Source organism: Pelobates fuscus, chromosome 1, assembly GCF_036172605.1.
Source record: "Pelobates fuscus isolate aPelFus1 chromosome 1, aPelFus1.pri, whole genome shotgun sequence".
In the NCBI taxonomy this organism is placed as follows: Eukaryota; Metazoa; Chordata; class Amphibia; order Anura; family Pelobatidae; genus Pelobates; species Pelobates fuscus.
Genome location: NC_086317.1, coordinates 367737406 through 367760316, shown reverse-complemented (window position 1 = coordinate 367760316; position 22911 = coordinate 367737406).

The window sequence follows — 22911 nt, the reverse complement described above, 5'->3', positions numbered from 1 at the left end:
TTGCATGCATAGTACCACTAATCGAAAAAAAAAAAATGACAGGCAGAGAAGGGCAACCCCGCAGTGGCCATCGTGGTTGTGGTGCTGTGATTCCCTTTGGCCCTAGAATAAAGCCCAGTGTTCAGAGGCCACGTACCCTGAACTCGAAAAGTTCTGAGGACATAGTTGACTGGCTAACACAGGACACCCAATCTTCTACAGCTTCTGCTCGGAACCTTGACGCACCATCCTCCTCCAGCTTAGCTTCGGGCACCTCTCAAGTTACCACTCGACAGTCTGCCGCCACCACCAACACTAGCACCACAGCCGCTTCACTTGATCTGTCAGAGGAGTTATTTACACATCAGTTGCAAGAAATGAGTGATGCGCAAGCATTATTGCCAGAGGATGTAGATAACAGGGATATGTCTCAGTCAGGCAGCATTACACACATGGACGTACGGTGTGATGATGATGATGTTGTACCCGCTGCTGCTTCCTTTGCTGAGTTGTCAGATACAAGTGAAGCGGTTGATGATGACGATGCGTCCGTGGATGTCACGTGGGTGCCCGCTAGAAGAGAAGAAGAACAAAAGGAAAGTTCAGATGGGGAGACAGAGAGGAGGAGGAGACGAGTTGGAAGCAGGGGGAGGTCGTCGCAAGGAGCTATTGACACAGTCAGACAGCATGCGTCGGCACCTGGGGTCAGCCAGACAGCACTCCAATCAACGCATGCTGTTGCCACCACCAGAATGCCGTCATTGCAGAGCTCAGCAGTGTGGCATTTTTTGTGTGTGTCTGCCTCTGACAACAGCGATGCCATTTGCAACCTGTGCCAAAAGCAACTGAGTCGTGGGAAGTCCAACACCCACCTAGGTACAACTGCTTTGCGAAGGCACATGATCACACATCACAAACACCTGTGGATTCAACACATGAGTACAAGCAGCACACAAACTCAAAGCCGCCATCCTCCTCCTGGTCCAGCATCTTCAGCCACGTCAACCACTGCTGTCCTCCTTGCCCACTCTCAACCATTCGCCACTCCGTCTCTCACCTTGAGCAGTTCCTGCTCATCTGCACACAGTCAGGTGTCTGTCAAGGACATGTTTGAGCGTAAGAAACCAATGTCACAAATTCACCCGCTTGCCCGGCATCTGACAGCTGGCTTGTCTGAACTCTTAGCCCGCCAGCTTTTATCATACAAGCTGGTGGAGTCTGAGACGTTCCAAAAATGTGTAGCTATTGGGACACCGCAGTGGAAGGTACCCGGCCAAAATTTCTTTGCACAAAAGGAAATCCCCAACCTGTACTCGATTGTGCAAAAGGAAGTAATGGCATGTCTGGCACACAGTGTTGGGGCAAGGGTCCATCTGACCACTGATACCTGGTCTGCAAAGCATGGTCAGGGCAGGTATATCACCTACACTGCGCATTGGGTAAACCTGATGACGGCTGCCAAGCATGGAACGTGTGGCTCTGCAGAGGAGTTCGTGACAGAGCCACGACTTGCAGGCAGGCCTGCTGCCACCTCCTCTACTCCTCCTACTCCATCCTCTTCCATAACCTCCTCGGCTGAGTCCTCTTCTGCTGCTGCGTCTTGCTCCACATCAACGGCACCCCCCCAGCTCCCCAGGTACTATTCCACATCCCGGATAGGGCAGTGTCACTCCATCTTGGGGTTGACTTGCCTTAAAGCAGAGAGTCACACCGGACCAGCTCTCCTGTCCGCCCTGAACACACAGGAGGATCAGTGGCTGACTCCGCACCAACTGGAGATTGGCAAAGTGGTTTGTGACAACGGAAGAAAATTGTTGGCGACATTGAATTTGGGCAAGTTGACACATGTGCCGTGCATGGCACATGTGTGTAATCTGATCGTACAACGCTTTGTGCATATGTACCCAGGCTTACAGGACATCCTGAAGCAGGCCAGGAAGGTGTGTGGCCATTTCAGGCGTTCCTACACGGCCATGGCGCCCTTTTCAGATATCCAGAGGCGAAACAACATGCCACTGAGGCGCTTGATTTGCGACAGCCCGACATGTAGGAATTCAACACTCCTAATGTTCGACCGCCTGCTCCAACAAGAAAAAGCCATTAACGACTTTTTGTATGACCAGGGTGCTAGGACAGCCTCTGCGGAGCTGGGTATTTTTTGCCACGTTACTGGACGCTCATGCACAATGCCAGTAGGCTCATGTGTAATTTTGAGGAGGTGACAAACCTAGTCAGTCACACCGAAGGCACCATCAGCGACATCATACCATTTGTTTTCTTCCTGGAGCGTACCCTGCGAAGAGTGCTGGATCAGGCCGTAGATGAGCGTGAAGAGGAAGAGGAAGCGTTGTGGTCACCATCACCACCAGAAACAGCCTTATCAGCATCGCTTGCTGGACCTGTGGCAACCCTGGAAGAGGATTGTGAGGAAGAGGAGTCAGAGGAGGAATGTGGCTTTGAGGAGGTAGAGGAAGACCAATCACAACTGGCATCCCAGGGTGCTCGTTGTCACCTATCTGGTACCCGTGGTGTTGTACGTGGCTGGGGGGAAGAACATACCTTCAGTGAGATCACTGAGGACGAGGAATGGGACATGAGTAGCTCGGCATCCAACCTTGTGCAACTGGGGTCTTTCATGCTCTCGTGCCTGTTGAGGGACCCTCATATAAAAAGGCTGAAGGAGAACGACCTGTACTGGGTGTCCACGCTACTAGACCCCTGGTATAAGCAGAAAGTGCCTGAAATGTTACCGAATTACTGCAAGTCGGAAAGGATGCAGCAGTTCCAAAATAAATTAAAAAGTATGCTTTACACAGCGTATAAGGGTGATGTCACAGCACAACGGGAATCTAACAGGGGAAGAGGTGAAAGTAATCCTCCTCCTCCCACGACCACGCCGGCAAGGACAGGACGCTTTACAGATGTGTTGTTGATGGAGGACATGCAGAGCTTTTTAAGTCCTACGCATCGCCACAGCCCTTCGGGATCCACCCTCAGAGAACGACTCGACCGACGGGTAGCAGACTACCTTGCCTTAACTGCAGATATCGACACTCTGAGGAGCGATGAACCCCTTGACTACTGGGTGTGCAGGCTTGACCTGTGGCCTGAGCTATCCCAATTTGCGATAGATCTTCTGGCCTGCCCCGCTTCAAGTGTCCTGTCAGAAAGGACCTTCAGTGTAGCAGGAGGTATTGTCACTGAGAAGAGAAGTCGCCTAGGTCAAAAAAGTCTAGATTACCTCACCTTTATTAGGATGAATGAGGTATGGATCCCGAAGGGACTGACAGTGTGCGATACATTCGACTAAAAAAGGCCTGATGAGGGGGACGTAACAGGGATTAAACTGATAAGAATAGTACTACTTAACACACCACTCCTATCTGGTGGCACAGTAGATTGCACGAGCAGTGCCCAAATTTGAAGTAGGAGGACCGACCAAGCATCTTTCTCTATCTCCCGGTTCCTAAAATCGATGCCATATACACATCCCCTGATAGGGGACGTAACATGGATTAAACTGATAAGAATAGTATTACTTAACACACCACTCCTATCTGGTGGCACATTAGATTACACATGCAGTGCCCCAAATTTGAAGTAGGAGGACCAACCAAGCATCTTTTTCCATCTCCCGGTTCCTAAAATCGATGCCATATACACGTCTCCTTATAGGGGACGTAACAGGGTTTAAACTGATAAGAATAGTACTACTTAACACACCACTCCTATCTGGTGGCACATTAGATTACACGCGCAGTGCCCCAAATTTGAAGTAGGAGGACCAACCAAGCATCTTTTTCCATCTCCCTGTTCCTAAAATCGATGCCATATACACGTCCCCTGATAGAGGACGTAACAGGGATTTAACTGATAAGAATAGTACTACTTAACACTCCACTCCTATCTGGTGGCACATTAGATTGCACGCGCAGTGCCCCAAATTTGAAGTAGGAGGACCGACCAAGCATCTTTTTCCATCTCCCGGTTCCTAAAATTGATGCCATATACACGTCCCCTGGTAGGGGACATAACAGGGATTTAACTGATAGGAATAGTACTACTTAACACACCTTATAATAACGCAGAGAGAGGCAATGCAGAGAGAGGAGTCTGAAGAAGAGGAGTCAGAGGAGGAAGGTGGCTTTGAGGAGGTGGAAGACCAAACACAGCAGGCGTCCCAGGGGGCTTGTTGTCACCTTTCGGAGACCCTTGGTGTTGTACGTGGCTGGGTGGAGGAAGAGACCTTCAATGACATCAGTCAGGACAAGGAACGGGACATGGCTAGCTTGGTATCCAAACTTGTGCAAATGGGGAGTTTGCGGTTGTGCAAATGGACTGTTTGCGGTTGTTTGCGGTGCGTTAAATGGGGAGTTTGGTCTGTCACTGTGAAGCGGGCGTAACCCTTACACTACCTGATTGATACAACATCATACCTGATGTTTTAAAGCACGTTATTCCAAACAATTTAGGAATGTTAGGTGATTTATGCCCTTTATGGATTAAAACCAGACTCTGCATCAACTATGTAATTTTCCATGGGGGTTTTGCCATGGATCCCCCTCCGGCATGCCACAGTCCAGGTGTTAGTTCCTTGAAACAACTTTTCCATCACTATTGTGGCCAGAAAGAGTCCCTGTGGGTTTTAAAATTCGCCTGCCTATTGAAGTCTATGGCGGTTCGCCCGGTTCGCCAGTTCGCAAACATTTGCGGAAATTTGCGTTCGCCATTCGCGAACGGAAAATTTTATGTTCGCGACATCTCTACTCTCCAATTTGCTTCCATGTTTTGTATCACCATAAATATCAAGTTACTATGGTCTCTATTGTGTTTCATTTTGTAATGTAAAGATAGACTTTGTTTTGTAGTGGTACTTTATTTTGTGTACATGATGCAGCTTTCCAGTTATTTTTCCCAAATCACCACCCCGCTTATCAGCACAAATATACATACACAATATCGGGATTCAGCTATGCATCTATATAATGGGATAAACAAACATCACCTGGTGAAGTATATCAAAGTATAGCCCAATCTGTGTTACAAAAATCCACTCACAGAAAATTATACACTTTGGGGTGCCTCCCATGGTTAAGAATTGGGGGCTATCACCTTTCTTGACCTCCTTTCCACCAACAATATGGGCAAAGGTTGGCAGTTGGATGAAGAATCTTCCCAGTATTTCAAAGTGATGTATTGCATACAAATCAGCACAAAATAACAAATATATGAAAAAGAAATAAGAAATAAAGAAATAAAGAAATAAGAAATAAAAAAAATATCAAAAGCATTTCCTCCACCTCAGTGGACTTCCTCAGGGTCACAATTACGTCAAATAAAAAGCCAAATGCAAACAATTACCAATAGCCTATTCTTCCAACCCAATGTTCTTTAAATAGGGCTAATTTACTGGAGTCATTGGTGGCCATTTTGCTTATCCTTCTCTGCATAGGCTATATCTTCTTCACTCAATGGTTCTACATGGTGCTGATATAAATGAATCTTCAATCTTCTCAGAATGTTAATATGTGCTCAAGCATAGAGGATGGCACATTACTTCACATATGGTGGGAATGGTGTAATCTTGCTGAAATTTAAAATAAGTTATCAGAATTATTCCAGATTATTCTAAATCAAAATTCTGAGCTGAATCCCCAAACTTTTATATTGCATATAGATTATAGATCCAACTATGGATAAATATATTAAATATTTATTTATCAATATACTTCTTGCAGCTAACTTGTGCATGGCCAGATGCTGAAAAAAGCAGAGTCATCGCTATGGCAAGAAATAAAAATAAAAAATGTTGTAATAGTGCCCCAAAAATGTATTTTTATCAAATAATAGAGTTGTAAGAAGCAAAAATAATAGGGATGGAACTACCTTCCTCGATTAAAGACAATTATTTTGTTATCTACAGACTGTTGAACCCTTTGTATGACCTCTAATGTGTTTATTATTTATGTTGTATTTTGGGGGGTTGACAAGGTTGTGTGGATGAGAGCTGTGCTGTTTGAGTTCTTATTTGTTTTTAGTATTATATATTTATAAGCTGTATATTTGCATTCAATACAATATATCCATTTGGTTAAAAAGACGCTAACATTAATTGCTTTTAACAATTTATATGTGAAAACTAGTAAAGATTTATAAATGAAAAATGAAAAAAATAAAAATATGTGCTCTAGCGTCACTTTGGACATGTTCAACTGCCGTCTTTCACAATTATATGATCACGCACTCCTGGTTATCATGCACATTCTGAGTCTCTTCAGACATCCACATTTAGTATTTCCTGCTTTAAAAAAACAATACTAGCCAACACAAACCAATACATAAAGGGAAAAGATCATAACATGCTAATACTTATTAATATGTAATACAAATGAGAATGAGGCACCAAAAAAACAGATAAATGGGATTTGATATCCAGTACCCTTTATAAAAAAAAGTAATACAAATATGTTAAAAAATTTAGGAAAGTATAAAAATGTTAATTATTAAAAAAAGACAAAATTATATACAATACATATAAAAATATATGTAAAATTTGTTTTCAAAATATATGAACAAATATGTTGTGCTGTGTCTTTAAGACAAAATTCATATATAACACAAATAGAGTGAAATTATAATACACAATATATAACTTCACCCTAAGAAAGTAACATTTATCATGTGCAAAAATTGCTGAATGTGCAAAATATATCAAAGTGCACTAAACAAGTGTAAAAACACTCAATACCCAAATATAATAATAACTTATACCAAAAAGATGGATGTAGTGTAGTTAATACTCCATATGAAGGAACATAAAGGAGAGAAAAATGTATATAGGGTAATATTGTAAGACAAAACATAAAAACCAAAAGAGGGTTGAAATAAAAATTACAATTAGAGAGGAAAGGAGAGAAGTCTGCTCTTACTGTAAGCTCTCAATGTGTTAGTAAGACTTCACTGTGGCCAATATAAGTGGATAGACAAGTGGATAGGCAGTTCATTACCTTTTTTTAAAACGTGCCAATGTTTATTTATAATACATGCTATCCTTCTACAATTGCTATTATAATCTAATACAATAGGTGCGATATTTCCCCATATTGAGATATTTCCCATATTGAGTTCAGAGGTTTTGCTAGGATGTATTTAAACTAGGAGGGGGGGGTAGGGGGGGGGCAAATGGGTGATAAAACATCAATCCAATTGTCCCCCAAAACAAGGACAGAAGGTGTCTGTAGCAAGTGTGTTAAAACATGATAAGCTTAGAGTCATGTCTACAAATGGTCGCAGTTTAGGGAATAAGATGCATGAACTTGTGGCAATAATGGCAACTGATAGTGTAGATTTAGTCGCTGTTACTGAGACATGGTATAATGAGAAAAATGACTGGGACACAGCAATACCAGGGTACTCTTTATATAGAAAAGACAGGGAAGGCAAGAAAGGGGGAAGGGTGGCCCTGTATGTGAAGGATAGCATAAAATCTAGCCTAATACAAGTTAGTGAGGCGAACATAGAGTCCGTTTGGGTTACGTTAGAATTTGGTAATCACACAGTAACTTGTGTAGGTATGATTTATAGGCCCCCAGGAGAGTTAAAGAGTTAGATAATCTACTAATTGAGGAAATAGCTAAAATGACAATGAAGGGTGAAGTTATCATCATGGGTGACTTTAATCTTCCTGATGTGAATTGGAAAACAAAAATAGCTGCTTGTGTCAGGAGAACACATATTCTAAACTCCCTACTGGGATTGTCTCTAAAACAAGTCATTGAGGAGCCAACTCGTAAAGAGGCCATACTAGATTTAGTGTTAACAAATGGAGATTTGGTATCCGATATTACTGTAGGTGAAAGTTTAGGATCCAGTGATCATCAGTCAGTGTGGTTTAATATAAGAACAGTGACTGAGTCACACCACACAAAAACAAAAGTTTTAGACTTTAGAAAAACAGACTTTTCTAAAATCAGAATATGTGTAAAGGAGTCATTATCAGACTGGAAACATTTAAATGGAGTCCAAGAGAAATGGGATTATTTAAAAGTTGCACTACTGAAGGCAACAGAAAATTGCATTAGGCTTGTCAGTAAAAGCAAAAAATTCAAGAAACCACTGTGGCACTCCGCAGATGTGGCCAAAATAGTAAAAAACAAAAAGTTAGCATTTAGTAATTATAGAAAAACCCAGAGTGAGGAAGACAGAATGATCTATAAGAGTAGGCAGAAAGAGGCTAAGCAAGTTAGTTATAAGAGCTTCCAAATCACACACAGAAGAGAAAATAGCACAGTCAGTAAAAAAGGGGGACAAAACTTTTTTTAGATACATAAATGAAAAACATGGATTCGTTAGATTAAAAACAAAAGAAGGAAGGTATGTAGAAGAGGATGAAGGTCTAGCTGACTGCCTCAATGAATATTTTTGTTCGGTCTTTACAGATGAAAATGAAGGAAAGTGACCTCAGTTAAGAAAAAGGATAATGAGTCATTTATTACCAGTGAGTTTACAGAGGAAGAGGTTCTATTTCAACTGTCAAAAGTAAAGACAAATAAGTAAATGGGACCTGATGGAATACACCCAAAGCTATTAAAAGAGCTTAGTGGTACACTAGCAAAACCATTAACATATTTATTTAACCAATCATTGATAACAGGAGTAGTCCCAGAAGATTGGAAGTTAGCGAATGTTGTGCCCATTCACAAGAAAGGTAATAGGGAGGAGTCGGGCAACTATAGGCCAGTAAGCCTTACTCAGTAGTGTGGAAAGTGGTGGAAACCATGTTAAAGGATAGGATTGTTGAGCATCAAAAAACACATGGATTTCAAGATCAGAGACCACATAGGTTTACTTCAGTGAGATCATGCCAAACTAATCGTATTGATTTTTTTGATTGGGTAACTAAAATTATAGATCAGGGTGGTGCAGTAGACATTGCTTACCTAGATTTGAGTAAAGCTTTTGACACTGTTGCACATAGAAGGCTTAACAATAAACTGCAATATTTAAGTTTGGATTCCAATATTGTTGAATAGGTAAGGCAGTGGTTGAGTGACAGGCAAGAGAGGGTTGTAGTCAATGGAGTATATTCGAAGCTTGGGCTTGTCACCAGTGGGGTACCTCAGGGATCTGTACTTGGCCCCATTCTCTTTAATATTTTTATTAGTGATATTGCAGAAGGTCTTGATGGTAAGGTATGTCTTTTTGCTGATGATACTAAGATTTGTAACAGGGTGGATGTTCCAGGAGGGATAAGCAAAATGGCTAATGATTTAGGTAAACTAGAAAAATGGTCAGAGTTGTGGTAATTAACATTTAATGTGGATAAGTGCAAGATAATGCATCTTGGATATAAAAACCCAAGGGCAGAGTACAGAATATTTGATAGAGTCCTATCCTCAACATCTGAGGAAAGGGATTTAAGGGTGATTATTTCTGATGTCTTAAAGGTAGGCAGACAATGTAATAGAGTAGCAGGAAATGCTAGCAGAATGCTTGGTTGTATAGGGAGAGGTTTTAGCAGTAGAAAGAGGGAAGTGCTCATGCTATTGTACAGAACACTGGTGAGACCTCACTTGGAGTATCGTACGCAGTACTGGAGACCATATCTTCAGAAGGATATTGATACCTTAGAGAGAGTTCAGAGAAGGGCTACTAAACTGGTTCATGGATTGCAGGATAAAACTTACCTGGAAAGGTTAAAGGATCTTAACATGTATAGCTTGGAGGAAAGACGAGACAGGGGGATATGATAGAAACATTTAAATACATAAAGGGAATCAACACAGTAAAGGAGGAGACTATATTTAAAAGAAGAAAAACTACCACAACAAGAGGACATAGTCTTAAATTAGAGGGACAAAGGTTTAAAAAATAATATCAGGAAGTATTACTTTACTGAGAGGGTAGTGGATGCATGCAATAGCCTTCTAGTTGAAGTGGTAGAGGTTAACACAGTAAAGGAGTTTAAGCATGTGTGGGATAGTCATAAGGCTATCCTAACTATAAGATAAGGCCAGGGACTAATGGAAGTATTTAGAAAATCGGGCAGACTAGATGGGCCGAATTGTTCTTATCTGCCGTCACATTCTATGTTTCTATGTTTCTTTAGGTGCATTGGATTTTAAGACTAGATCTTCCTGATTATGATTAATGGCTTCTTCCTAGCTTCCTCTACCAGTTTTATTGGGTATTTTTTTTGTTTAAATTTGACTTTTAAACTTAGCTTGATTATTAAAAACATCAAAAGCCGGCAGCCGCATCGAGTGACGGACTATTACGGTGGCTTTTAAATCCTTAGCTGATTGTCATCTTTTACTTACCTGTTAATAAAGACTTTGTCTATCCACTTATAGCTACAGCAAAGTCATATTTATGAATTGAGCGATTACAGTTACAGCAGATTTTATTTCAATCCTCTTTTGGTTATCTCTTTTGTCGTAAAATATTACCCTACATACATTTTTCTCTCCTATATGTTCCTTCACATGGAGTATTAACTACACTACATCGATCTTTTTACTGTAAGTTAATTATTTTTGGGTTTTAAACACACTATTTCCCACAAGATGTTTTGCACTCATTTAGGGCACTTTGATATATTTTGCACATTCAGCAATTACCCAAAATACTGATCCCTGGTTGGGACAGTAGACTCCCTCGCCCACGACATGGATGGTAAATGCACTGTAGATGTATGCTTGTACGGCTTTTCCAGTGTTATTGGAAAGCAGATGACTTTCCAGTGTTTTAGAAAACAAAGTATTTTCTATCCAGATCTAAGCCTTCTCACCAATTGTATAAAGTTGTATACTGTTAAGAGTTGTTTTAAATTGTAAGGCTGCTCTTAACCTCATTCTTTCCATTTTCAGTGGTGCACACCCCTGGCTTATTAATTGAATTTGGCGTACAGGATGAGACATATACACACACACATACACACACACACAGAATGGTGTTGTACTTGAATTAAATGTTCAAGTCAGGATATATGAAAGCTCAGAAATTGTTAAATAAGATGCAGAATGATTGTGTGCAAGACAGCCAGAGAAAATGTGGTTTAAAAAATTCCAGTGTGAATGAATGACTTTTTTTGGAAGCTGATGTGAGTATTTCCATGTATCAGGGACAGGGAGCAGCCAAGATGACACTTGTGTTCACTTCGTGTGCGTAGCCAATATTTTAACTGTGCTCAGAGTGAATCCTGATGTCAAAACTGTCCAAAGATGGAGACCATGGTCTCACAAATCATCATCAATGGGGAGGTAACAATAACTGGGCATATTTTTAACAGTCAGCATTCCTTTTCTGTATGTCCAGATTCTCCAGTCAATTTAATAAGCAGAGATCTGACGATATTAGATATTGCAATCTGAGGGTGTTTGTTTTATCTTCTTTGTAAAATTATAAAACACTGTATAATATGTGGGTTCTAAATAATGTCTGATAAAGATATTATTTGATGGTAAAAGTGTATTACATGTTACTATGTCCCCAAACTTTTCTATTTATAATTCTTTACGTTGTTCTTTGATTTATGTTTCATATTGTATTAAACTTTTTCAATAGGTTTTATATCTTTTGGGTATTACAGTCTCTGTATATTTGAAATCTGTGTTTGCAGCTCAGAATGAAAATATGCAATAGTTCTTTAACTATAAATTCTGTATTTGTTGATAAATTGATTTAAAAAAAAAATTATTAAAAATTAAAATAATATTTTAATCAGAATCGATTCTCTTGTAAGACACCTGTAGAATTTCCTTATGTTATGTTAAGTTATTACAACTGCTGTTGGTACGTTAACTAAATTGTTCATTATCCAGATCTCATTAGCTAGTATAAGAATAATATTCTCATATGTTTGAAACAATTATCTTTGTTACATGTTATATGGTATAGATTGTTGCTCTCAGAATATGTTTTATTTTAAGAGAGCAACAATCTTGAAATAGCAAAAAAGTACAACCGCTATGAGGTCCAATATCCTTTAACAGGAACAGTGGTGCACTTAAATAATTGTTATGGTCAAGCACAAATTAATGTTGCACAGGAAAGTGCTTTGGTTGTTGCATTATATGTTAAGAACCATAATGACAGAAGAATCTTTAATATTTTCAATATTATATATGATTCCAATTTATATTACAGTCTGCATATTGTGATACAGTGTAAACACCAGTTGTATGACGCTCCCAGTTTGGTTATTAGAAAAAATTCTATGACAGACCAGTACTGGAAAGCAAGTGACGAATGAAGTTAATAATAATAAGCCGGAACAGATACCGGGTGTCAATGATTTAAATTAATGAGCCAGGTATTAGTTGCCTGGATTACTTAAAAACACACAAGCCATGTTTATTTGTAACAAAAAGAAATAATTCGTATATCACATATATGAATAAAATGTACTTAACTTAATAAGAACAAAATAGCTTCCCTAGAGGTCTTTCCCACTCAGACCTCTTCAATAACAGATGTGTAGAAATAAGGAAAAAGGGATGCAGCTAAGAGCTAAAATAAAAAAGAAAACAAACAACACATAGTGATGTACAGTTGGGTTAGATAACACACTGCAATAATGGTTGCACTCACAAGATTTGAATGAAATATGCGCCTTGAAATCCACTAAGGGATATTGCTGGACCGCTTCCACTGGAGGATGGTGGATAGTAAGCAGACTCAAAAGGCTCAGGATACAATCAGGAACCAAATTTTGAAAAAAAGAGATTTATCTAGGCACAATTGCCCAATAAAATATAAAAAAATGAAATAAAATCAAATAAAATCTAACGCGTTTTGTCCAACGCAGTGGACTTCATCAGAGATAAGAACAAATTCAGCAATGGTACATGAAACAAGCATGTATATAAATCACCCCCTCCCAGTCACATTAAATACATATTGTAGAAATAGTTGATTGTAGATCAATCAGGTGTGCCTGGACTCCAAAGGACTTTCATTGGTGGGCAGAGAAGTAGATCAATCTTCATTGGACCTGGTAATGACACCAGCTGATGTATATAATTGCTGGTGTAGATTTTCGCGGGTCCGTTCGGCTTGCGGTCCACCGGACCATTTGTGCATTCCACTTCCTCCTTCTGGTTTTGCGGTTCCGGTTGAAACGTCCTGAACGTCTATGAGTTCCAACTGTGAATTTGTAAATGTTCCATAATGAGCATTTGATGCTTGAAGAGTATTAGTATTGCAGATGTAAAAAGATTGAATATAAAAAGTTGGTTATATACATGTGCATTAACAATATTTCCTGACCAATTCTACATGGCAGCATTTACTCTTGGGTAGCTCCTCCCCTCACAGCAGAAAGGACAGGAAACAGAACTCTGAAACTGGTATATATAGATCCTCCCCCTACCCATCAGGCAGTCTTTTTTCCTGTCCTTCACAAGCAGTTTGGAAGGAGTCTGCTTCTGCAGGCCAAGGTTTTCTTTTATGCTCACCAGGCTATATTTTTGTAGCCATGCCAGGGTTCAGCCTCTAAGCCCTGAAGACCCAGCAATACGCACTAAGATGAAAAGCTGCTACCCTGGGTACCCCCTTTAGTGACCGGGGGTTGGACCCAAACTCTCCCTGAAGGGGATGAAAATGGTCCACTGCATGCCAGGGTTCAGCCTCTTATCCCTGAAGACCCAGCAACAGGCCAGCTTGGGTACCCCCTAAAGGGATGTATGTGATCTACTGTATGCATGAAGCCCAGCAAACAGCATACCGGTAAGAGTTTCCAGCCTGGGTACTTGCTTCAGCATCCAGGGGTCTGTCTCTTGGAAGTAATGACAGTTGTCCACTGCATATATGAGACCCAGTTGAGTCTAAGCTTATCCCTGGAGACCCAGCAAACGGTACATGTGTAGGAGTTACCAGCCTGGGTACCTCCTTCAGCAATCCGGAGTCTAACCCATAACTCTCCCTGAAGGGTTGACAGCGGTACACTGCATACATGAGGCCCAACAGAGTTGTGACTGCCGGGGTATACCTATTATTTGTGTTCCACCTTGTATGGTGATGATGAATGGCATATGGGGTACAGATGGAAGCCTGTAGTTTAAACAGTTTAGGCTGTCAGTTGTTCAAATCCCCATTTTTTCCGCTGAAACTCAGTCCTGCAACGGTTCAGGTGAGTGCATTAGTAGTTTGGATTAAAACTAGTATAGGCACCTGGGTCTCTGTTCTTTCAGTCCCTCCCAGCTGCTTATTTTAGGCTTCCTTCTAACAAATAGGTCACATTTAGGAGATTTGTGTGGTGAGCATTTTAGGTAAGTTTATATTGTTTGGTGCAGGTATATGTACCCAAAAGAGTGCTGATGATACAAGTATGCATTGCGCAAAGTAGTGCTGATAATGCAAAAAGAGTGCTGATAATACAAGGAGGCATTGTGCAAAGGAGTGCTGATAATGCAATGAGACGCTATGAAAAAGAGTGCTAATAATGGATATCCTGGCTGTACAAAGTCTGCTGGAATTCCACAGCCTGGGGTCAGAGGAATATCCAAGGTAAGAGAACCTTCCTGGGTGTCTGTTTGAAGTACACATATGTATATGACAGGTTTTGAAAAACCTAGCTCCAAGTCCACACACACACTTGTTTCTATCAAGGTATGTGGCATTGATTGCTGTTATCTGTGCATTATCACAAATAAGCAGGCCTTTGCAGACATTGGAAGAATATGCTGCACAGGAGACCACCGGGCCTCAGTATCTGTACATGAACTGGTGGTGATACAGCATCGGTATGTTTCCACTACATGCTCTAATGTATGAACAGTGTGTGTCCGGTATATGCTCTAGGTATGAGTTGCTATGAGGACACGGCCTCAGTATTTGTATCCACTATATGCTCTAGGTATGGGTTACTGTGGGGACATAGCCTCAGTGTAGGTGTCCGCTATATGCTCTGTGTATGAGTTACTGTGAGGACACTGCCTCAGTATATTTATCCACTATATGCTCTATGTATGAGTTACTGTGAGGACACTGCCTCAGTATATTTATCCACTATATGCTCTATGTATGAGTTACTGTGAGGACACTCTCAGTATATTTATCCACTATATGCTCTCTATAGGAGTTACTATGAGAACACAGCCTCAGTGTATGTATCCACTATATGCTCTATGTATGAGTTACTGTGAGAACACAGCCTCAGTGTATGTATCCACTATATGCTCTATGTATGAGTTACTATGAGAACACGGCCTCAGTGTATGTATCCTCTATATGCTCTATGTATGAGTTACTATTAGAACACAGCCTAAATATATGTATCCTCTATATGCTCTATGTATGCGTTACTATTAGAACACAGCCTAAGTATATGTATCCACTATATGCTCTATGTATGAGTTACTGTGTGTACACAGCCTCAGTATAGGCACGGCATCAGTGTATGTATCCACTATATGCTCTATGTCAAGGGTAGGCGGCCTTCGGCGCTCCGGGTGTTGTGGACTGCATCCCCCATAAGGCTGGCAGAGCATCGTGGAGGGTGTGGTCCGGGATGGCTGGGGTGCCGAGGGTTGCCTATGCCTGCTCTATGTGTTAGTTGCTGTGCGAGCACAGCCTAGGTATATGTACCCACTATGGGCTCTGTGTGAGTTACTATAAAGATGCTCTGTGTGTGAGTTGCTGTGGGGACACAGCCTTAGTATTTGTACCCACTATATTGGCTGTGTATGAGTTGATCTGAAGACTCTGCCTCAGTGTGTGTTCTTTATATGCTCTAAGTCGCTGTGAAAACTCAGCCTCAGTATATGTCCTCTACATGCTCTATATGAGACATTGCTTCAGTGTATCTGTTCCCTATGTGATTGATGTATTAGTGGAAACACAATATGTGTGAATGATATAGGGCACATCCGCTATATGAATCCAAGCTAATACTGGTTCTATGTCGGTTGTGAGTCGCAACCTCAGTATATATGACTGGTGTAATATGTGCATGAAGTTCGGTTAGAACACAGCCTCAATTTAGCTCATTCATATAATCTTAATATGTGTACAGGCATAGTGTCACTGTATATAGCAGAGGTAGGCTATGTATGATTTCTGTTTAAACAGACTCCGTATATGTAACTGATATATCTGTGCATATGGTGCTGTTAGTAACTCTCACAATGTATGTGATTCATATAATCTGTATGCAGGTTGGTATTATTATATAACCCCAATTTATATACGGCATTGGTAGATTTAGTATATACGAATGATCTAAGGTCTGTTTTGCGCTGAAATGTAGCACTGCCCAGTTCTAGCAAATACTAATGCACTAGTAACTGGATAAGTAATTATTGCCTACTGTGGATTTTCTATTTCAATTTTTTAAATGAAGTATATAAGGGAACATACTGCTGTTGGCTTTGTATTAGATTCCTTCTCCCACAGGTGTTTCAGGATAAGCAATTAACACATTTTTATCACTTCAGGTAGATTGCAGGTGTTACTGAACCTGTCTGAGTGCCTCTCCCAGGAGAGAAGGAGACCTGATTTTCCAAAATGAAGCATGGTACTGTTTCACAGAATCAATGTTAATTATTTTTTTTTGTGGGTGCACATCTATGTAATTATTCATGAGACAATAGATTTTCTATTACCAGGTATCCTCTCCTCTCTGTCCAAGATAGGGAATGTTTTTTTTTAATTGGTGACAGTGTTTTACCTTTAGATATATGCTGATTACTAATTCACAGCTAAGTAGATCATACTAGTTGCAAGAGTACAAATTGGGCTAATTGATCTCACAAGTAGGTAACGCTGAAGCCATTACCTGATTTAAAAGCTGTTAATATTGTTTTTTTCTCTCACCTGGTCATAACCTTTTAGTCTTTAAATCTGAATTCATTTCCTTAAAGCATAAATCTTATCTTTTATCCCTTGGGGTCCTGAAAGTTTGGCAATCCCTTTCGTATATGTCAGGAGTGTCATGCTTCTGGTTCTTAATGTGTTAATGATCAGAATCTTCTGACCAATTCCCCTGTTGTGAAGGGGAACATTATAAATTCCTTTCTGCAATAATGGTATTATTTTAGGCTCATATGCTCAGGTAACTTTGATGCTGTGAATTGCATGTATTTTAAGGTCTTTCCAGTCCCCAGTCCTTCCTACCAGGTTTTCTATTTTAGGTAAAAATTCACCTGCTACCTGAACAATAGTGGAAATCCCTAAACAGGTTCTGTAATTGCGACCAACCTGTGGATTATATGTTTGGATTGGGGTTGATATCTTGCAGATATAACAAGCTGCTTATTATCACCATAGGCTCTGCCATAAGTCCTTCTTCACTGTCTGAGGATAAGGTAAGAGGAAGTATGTGGTTGTTCTCCTAGGGATAATTGAATATCTTCTACTGCCCTGCTTATTGTGTGTCTGTTGCCACAATGTATAATGTGCCTCTGGTTACCACCTTCCCATCAGTATCTTGCCTAATATGTGTGTGTATATTTTCTATTACCATGTATATCTTACTTATGTTGCACAACAGTCTCTAGTAAATGTGATTAAACTGTTTGGCATAACCTGTACTATTTTACAAATATAGGTACTGACATGGTTAGCCTCCTTATTGATTATTAGTTGCCACAAATTCTATGGTTCATACCGATATTTCTTTATTTTCCTCAACTAATCTGTATATGGTTCTTCTTGCCTTTTGCCTAGTAATGTGATTAGTTTATCTCCTGTGGCTGATCATTGCTGTATCAATTCGTCCACTGTGTGAGGTTGTGAATCTGAATTTAGCAACATCGGGTAATTGTTGCAGTGTTTTAATGACCGACTCTTATTTCTCTACTAGGCTCTGCCCCTTTCTGACAGGCAGGTATTGATTTGTTCCTGTTGCTTCAGGTAAGTAGTTCACAAGGCAAGAGGAAGCGGTGTGAATCGTCTTTATTAAATACATCCAGAAAGTAGTAAGATTCTCAGTGTTATTCTCCCCATGTTTAATAACATGGGGTCTCCGTTCTCATCCAACATTTATCTGCGTGTTACAGTATGATCACTGGAAGTTATGCCTTTGTTGAGGTTTTGATTTGATGATATCAATTCGGTTTTATATCAGTAACATTTTTCTTCTCTAGTTTATGCTTTTATGGCCTTAATTCCTATCTGACTCTATATCTATTCAGGATATTTCTGGTATTGAATGCCAGGAGGTTGCTGACCTTGCAGCCTCTAGGGGAAATTTGTCTTGTCTGAGCAGATTTTTATGACAATTTCCTATTGATTCTTGTTTGGCTTTGTAAAGTCTTCTACGATTTATACAGCTCAATAATGGTTTTATAGCTATTGGCTGTTTTTGAACTCTGTCCCTCCCTCTATGTATTGCTTGGGTATTCCCCAAGAGTAAATGCTGCCATGTAGAATTGGTCAGGAAAATGGAAAATTCCTTCATACTTACCGTAATTTTCTTTTCCTGATAATTATACATGGCAGCATTACGGTCCCACCCATGTACTATAGGAGGTGAAGCTAGTTACAAAGACTGCCTGATGGGTAGGGGGAGGATCTATATATACCAGTTTCAGAGTTCTGTTTCCTGTCCTTTCTGCTGTGAGGGGAGGAGCTACCCAAGAGTAAATGCTGCCATGTATAATTATCAGGAAAAGAAAATTACGGTAAGTATGAAGGAATTTTCCATTATGTATATTTCATATTGAAAAGAATAATAAATTACATAAAAATGAAATACAATGGGAAAAGAAAAACAATGCATCTCTCATCATAAAGGTTTTAATAAAGAGGTTTTTTTTAATCTATATATTTCATGTGTATTTATGTTATGTGTCATTACACACAAATAAAGTGAATATTTCCACTTGATGATAATACTGAAATTGTTTATGCTACCATCTATTAAAGATTCCCAATTTACGAAGAAAATACAAATTTAATATTTAAAAATTTACTGTAAACTAAACATATAGTTTTTCAGATTAAGAAAAAAGTATTTTACATTAGTAAAAGTCTTTTGTATTAAAAAACTTTTTGTAGATCAAACAGAGACCCCGAAAATGTGATAGCGGAGCATATGAAAACTATTTAGTGATTATAAATTTGATTAATCAATAGAAACTAGGTTTTCTCCTATGGATACAAAAAATATATAAATATAAATATGAGAGAATAAATAAAAGTAGAAAAAGAAAAAAAATCCTTTTAGAGTAGAGATGCAAATCTTTTCCAGAAAATCAAGTAAATTTTAACAGTTTCCTTATAACGAATGTTATCTAGAAAGAAAAGAGAGGACAGTATAATGTCATAAAACAAGCTAGATCTATATCGACATTCATCCCCTTTGGCTCTAAGGAATCTAATCGATAGATCCAATATGTTTCTCTTTGAGACAATTCTGTCCCCTCCTCTCCAATGGGGGGATATTTGTTCAATGCCTACACCTTTAAAATCTCTCCAATTGAAAGAAGGACACAAATTGCAATGGACCGGAATGGGTGGTCATACCTTTTCTGATGTTGTTAATATGCTCCATGAGACGAATCTTAAGGATTCTTTTAGTTTTTCCCACATATTGTTTGCCACACGGACACTGCAGTACATACACAACATAGTCTGTGTGGCATCCAATACTTGATTTAATGGTGAAACTAGTTTGAGTAATGAAACTTGTAGAATTAAAGGATTCACCCAAGTTCATTCGATAACATACTTTGCACATTGAACATCCTTTAAATCCCTTATGTCGACATGTGCTATTTGTATTGATATTAATTTTCTTTGGATAGCTGGGTGCTATAAGATTTTTTAAATTTTGACTTTTTCTGTAAATAATGGAAGGATGATTCGGTATGACAGTACCTAAAACCGGGTCCTGCAAAAGTATAGGCCAAAATTTATTTAGACACTTTTTAATTTTCCAATGGTCTGTTGTTTGTTTTCTTTTTTATTTTAGCTCTTAGCTGCATCCCTTTTTCCCTTTTTTTTCTACACAAGCCATGTTTATTACCTGGACTAGTAAAGTACAAGTAAAACACTCTTTTTTACCCAGTTTGTGTGGATTGTCACAATGTGCAAAATGATTAAAAGAAATAAGAAGGATGCAAGTACTTCAGTTGCTAGTGGAACTACAGACATTCCGGGGTGGTAACAAACTCCTTATAAAATACGTTTTTTGCTAGTTAATCAAAATGGTAAAATAGTTGCAGTACTATCCTTGATTAAGTATGAACTTTAATAAATAATTTCCGCATGTAATGTGCTCTAGCTGAAACTATTAAGTGTTAAGGCATTGCGGTTTGTTTTCCAGTATGTTGATTTAAGTTTGTATTACCTCTACTAGTAACCCATCCTATGTAACCACCACTCCTTTAATCTTTTTGCACAAGTAGTATACAAGTTGTGCTAAACAATATGAGCAACGAAATCTCAATGTGTTGTTTTTGATTAATACATGTATGTTGGTTGCAAAACAAATATTCAAGAATGAACCACCATTTGTCCTGCAAGGTTATCTCTTAAATAGTTGTTATGTAGAATTTACAGAGGAAGGTGATAAAATATGAAATATTATGCTAACAAGGGTGATGGAGAAAGTTACTTAAAAATTGCCCGTGATGCTGAACATTGTATTACAGCAAGTTGAGAGTTAATGGGCTAAAAAAGAAGTTAATTGCTAAAACAGGATGGCTAAATAGTTTGTTTTGTGAAAGTTCCCCTATCGACCACCTCTCTCTCTCATAGATAAGAATTGAGCCAGCGAATTACAACTGCAAAGTTTTTTTGTTTCCCCTTTTGTAGAAAGGGAGGGGCAGGGCCTCAAAAATATGAGAGTTTAAGTGAAATGCATATTTTTTATTGCTATTCCTTAATGGAGTAGATGAGTACTCCAAGATATTTTGTTTTGGGGGGGGGAACAAGTCTTGTTTATGGCGTTACAGTGTAACAGTGTAGAGTTACATCCAAGATCTCCCCATTCAATGTGGTACATTGGTTGTAAAATTGACTTGGTGACTTTAATGTAAGAATATGCCTCTTGTGCATACTTTAATGAAGGTGAAAATCTAAAAATGATGACAAATTGGCTGTGATCGAATGAATACCATAATAATTGGGTGTAACCAAAAAACAATGTGGAGGATACAGCTAAAGATCTACAAACAATAAGACATACAATAGTGCAATACAGTTAAAATGTATCTGTGCTCCAGCAGATTTGCACTTACAGGAGTCAGTAGGTTTATATTTTCAGTGGTGGACATCATGGACACTTTGACTTGTCTGTGGCTACATAACCCCATACACATGTAACAGCTTTGTACTGTGGTATTTTTCTAAACCCCTACATACTTAATAACCTTTAAAAGGGAACACATGGGGTGGGCGGCAGAAAAAATTAGAACTCTAGGTAATGGAAACCCCAATCAGAAAATAAACTCTTCCATTCGGTTGGCATGTGTTTTGCTACATAATTGTAAAGATAGCTTTACATTTACAGAATTGTTCTTGGATTATGGTATGCTTAATTTAAATATGATATTTGTTTTGACATTCTAATACCCAAGTCTTCTTTTCCATAAGGACACTAAGTAAAAATATAAGCATGTTTGTGATATCATAGGTTAAAAAAGAAAACTTTCAGTTTACTAATGTGTTATACATAATACAGGAATTGAGTCATGCTGAGCTCAGATGGTCTTTAATGTTCCAGATAAACTCTGAGATTTAACTGATTTATTTGCCAACTGAATCCTGCTAACAACCAGCACAGCAGAGAGTCTGTTAAGGATGAATGCTTTTGGTGATAACCTTTCATTAGTAAATATCTAGAGACAATAAAATGAGGCTATTTCATTTTGCTTTCTTGAATGCATTAACTGGTGAATAAAATTACAAGAAAGTGTTTACCTAAGCCATTACTATATTACATCTAAAACTTTGAAACATAAAAAAAAAATACTTGTATACTCTTGCTTTTGCTTTTTTTTTTCAGTCAAACTGGGCCATACATGGACATGTTTTAATTTCCTGCTATATGGCATTTTATGATAATCTAAAATTGATAAATCTCCAATGCATTAGTATGTTGATCCTATGTTGATTACTTTGTTTTTTGCACATGCAATGAGCTAGTTTGAAAAACATGTAGGTATACTTATATAAATGAATATATAGATCTTCAAAAATGTTTTGTTTCAGGAAAAAAAGTTAAAATAAAAAATGAAACAGTATAACTGTTAGATAGCAGAAATAAGAGAACAGATAAGGTAAGGTCCTTGTATAAATGTCTTCCAATAAAAAGGGCCTGACCCTGTCTACTAAATAATTATAAATGTTCCTGTTAGATAGCAACATGATTTTCTTACATTTTGGAAGGAAACTTTGCATTGTAAGGTAAATATGCTATTTCAGTAAACTTTCTAATTAACTGTTAAATGATTAAATAATTGGATTGGCAGGCCATCGCCACTGCCATTTTGGAGCTGAGGCTGTGGATAGAGCAAGGAGAGAGGTGGGCACTTACTGAGGCACCAGCCCTGCTTCCCACTATATTGTTATCTCCTGATTCAGTATGCTCAAGTTAACAATATCGTGTCCACAAAATACCAAATATGTGTGCATGCATTAACTATCTTGTGACCTTGAGCTACTAAATTGTGTACACAAGCTAACACTGCATGCACACGATTTACAAAAAATAAATTTTGTCATGCCATTGCTGTAGATCCATGGTATTTAACTTTTATTTTATATACTTTTTATTGGTCTTTTTTTTTATTGACATACAATATTTCACATCTCAAGTTTATTCTTTATATTGGACATTTAGATACATTTTTGCTTATATTTAGATTGTTGTACAAATATCCCATTATGTGTCTAAATATCTAGATGCATCACAAATTTTATACAAATTAACAGATTAACAAGAAAAACAGATTAACAACAAAAACAGATTAACAACAAAAATTA